Here is a 3,070-nt window from a genome sequence, read left to right on the forward strand (position 1 = left end):
GAGAGAGAGAGAGAGAGAGAGAGAGAGAGAGAGAGAGAGAGAGAGAGAGAGAGAGAAACTGAACAAACGGAGAGAAGATTTATTCACATAAGAAATAAACCGAAATCTGAAACGTCAGAGCTGTGAAAGCGAAATAAAGTAGAAAACGATATCAGTTAAAATTTAATCATTTTTGACTGAGGATTAGTGGAGAAGGAAAAAAATTTAACCTGATCTATCCGTTATGTATCTGAGGGAGTAACCAAGAATAAGAAGCCTCTCTAGACACAATAGGATAGGTACGGTTCACTTAGCATCTTCGAGGCTTGGATATGCTGACATAGCCTCCTCCTATGCTTTTTCTAGCCTCCTCCGAATTTCAGGTCCCTATATTCTCTGTTAAAAATTTTGCTTGAGAGTAGCGTCAGCCAGTCCGCACAAAAATGGTTAGAACGACCTCAGAACCTGAGCAGCATAACTCCGTGTTAGCAGAAAACATTCAAATTTTCCATCAGCTGACTGAAGGAGACGCTGCAATACACAAAGTCTTGTGTGATAAAAACACAGATATCGAGGTTAGGACAGGATGAAAGGAAAGAGTAGCAGAGGGCTTGAATGTGGCAGAATCGCAATTAAGGCACAGGATAATGGGAGGAGTCGTATTCCACAAAAGGACCAGTCTGAGTAGCAGCACGACACCTCGCTCAACACCTCACCACGATAAAACTCAGAAGAAGCGCGGGAAATTGCTCATCCAGAAAGAGGTGCGAGCGTTGCTCAAGGCGGGCGAACCAGCAGTATAGTTAGAATGCAACAGCAGGGAACCTAGTTATCATGGAAGCACACAACGGAGAGCAACATTTCTCGGCCTGAGTTTGGAATAAATTCAGTGTGTTTTATCGAGTCTTCCCAACTTGCTCCACTGAGAGAAGGCCCAAGTTGAGTGACTCTAGAGCACACCCACATCAACTGCCAAAGCAACATCGCTAAGGCTTGGTTTTCCATGCCAGTCTTTTGACAGAACCTAGGACGTGCTGGGCATCACAGGGGCTAGTAGGAGAAAGACATCTAATTAGCCAAAAGAGAACACAAAACAAGATTTCAGAAATACCGGTTAGTAGAAGGTACGTAATTTTTTAAGATCTCGAAACACCAGTCATCGAAAGTAACATTATTGATGATATAATCCAGGTGCAGTGTAAAATGATGTAGATGTATATATATTGTATCAAAATTTCATGCATTTATTTGTAATGTGAAGGAAGTTATTAAAAATTGAAACCCCTCAGTAATTTTTGGGACAACCTGTATGTATATATATATATATATATATGAGTGTGTATGTGTGTGTGTGTGTGTATATATATATATATATATATATATATATATATATATATATATATATATATATATATATATACACATACATACATACAGGGGTTGGACAAAATAATGGAGACACCTAGCTACATCGCATCATAATTTTGAATTATCTATAAAATCGTCAAAAGCTTGTTTTTTTATGTTTTTTGATTTATTATTAGTGTTGTTTAATATGTCTTGCTAAAATTGCTGTTTCTTTTAAGATATCATCAGAAAAAGGTAATTAAAATTTATTAAAATAACAGATCTATCGGACTTTCAAAGAGGTCAAATTGCTGGTACTCGTATGGCAGGCGCTAGCGTAACGAAAACAGCTGAAATGTTTGGTGTATCAAGAAGTACTGTCCGAAAGTAATGACAGCTTTTGAGAAAGAGGGAAAAACCTCCTCGTCAAAACAAAACTTTCAGATAGGAATCGTCGGACACTTACGCGAATTGTTGTAAAGGATCACAAAAGTGCAGCTCCCAAGATTACTACAGAGTTTAATGACCACCTCGAGAATCCAGTTTCCACAAAAACTGTTCGTCTGGAGCTGCACAAAGCCGGATTTCACAGGTGGGCTGCAATCAGAAACAAACTACTTTCAAAAACAAACGTTGCAAAGCGTTTAGAGCGGAGTAAAACCCTACAGAATTGGTTCCCATAGCAGTGGAAGAATGTTATTTTCTTGGACGAGTCATCCTTTACCTTATTTCCGACCACCGGCCGAGTATACGTGTGGAGACAGTCAAAAGAAGCATTTGACACAGACTATACAAGGAAAATCTACATCTATCTTTACTTTGCATGCTTTACGAATTTATCACCTGTCCGTCGAGACAAGGCATTATACAAAGTAGCGGTGAATAAATATTTCTTTAAAACTTCGATCGCTGTTCTTCTTCCATCTGGTAAGCAACACCGTAACAACAACCGTTACAAGTTGGTAACCCTCGACTGCAACGAAGAACTAACCGTTACACACACACACATATATATATATATATATCCGCCTCTCGTTCTTCCTTTTGTTGTTCTTCGCCTCTCCCTTTCACTAATATATCTCTCTCTTCCTCCCTGTCTCTCGTTGCTCACCTATATTCTACTTCCTCCCCTTTTTCTCCCTCTACCACCCTTTCTCCCTACCCCTCGCTAGTCACATGTGTCCAGCTACTAATTCTTCTCATATCTTGGCCTCGCCAAGCACGCACACGAACATTCTTCGTCCCGTTTCCTTCCAGTTCGTTGCTTCACAGCGTTCAATATACACATATTTGTTCACCTTTGGCCGTTTGGCCTTTTTTGTTTATTTTCACTGTTTCGTTTTCCTGTATTGTTCTCTGTCCGCCACTACATTCCTCAATGGTACAAATTTAATTTGTGGTCCGTGGGAAGAGCCATTCTAACGATGCGTTCTGCCCTAACACTTCGAAACGCTTAGTTTTAGAATGGTGGCAGCAGATGAAGGAAATGTTCTCTATGTGGCCTGTGTGTTTTCTGTACTCTGTTTATGTTTATCATTTTGTGCACGTGTTTTTGCAACGTCCTGTACCCAGATATGCATCTATATATACATGTAGATGTAGGTATGTACATACATGCACGTATATATGCATATAGTCATTTATTATTTGTATTATATATATATATATATATATATATATATATATACACATATACACACACATATGTATATTCATACAATATATATATATATTTATATATATA

At 38.6% G+C, this 3,070-nt stretch overlaps 1 long non-coding RNA gene across 2 annotated transcripts in view; it reads right to left on the reverse strand.

Moving 5' to 3' along the window:
* The window catches only part of LOC128249504 (uncharacterized), a 25,770-nt gene that overhangs the window by 10,733 nt on the left and 11,967 nt on the right, over nt 1-3,070 (reverse strand). The window contains exon 1 of one of the 2 annotated variants that reach the window (XR_008265615.1): nt 1,793-1,917. The exons of the other annotated variant lie outside the window; for it this stretch is intronic. This is a non-coding gene — a long non-coding RNA (uncharacterized LOC128249504). Of the gene's footprint in view, nt 1-1,792; nt 1,918-3,070 lie in introns of those variants that run through there. 2 annotated transcript variants of the gene reach the window in all.

The sequence above is a fragment of the Octopus bimaculoides genome, chromosome 15, assembly GCF_001194135.2.
Source record: "Octopus bimaculoides isolate UCB-OBI-ISO-001 chromosome 15, ASM119413v2, whole genome shotgun sequence".
Taxonomy (NCBI): domain Eukaryota; kingdom Metazoa; phylum Mollusca; class Cephalopoda; order Octopoda; family Octopodidae; genus Octopus; species Octopus bimaculoides.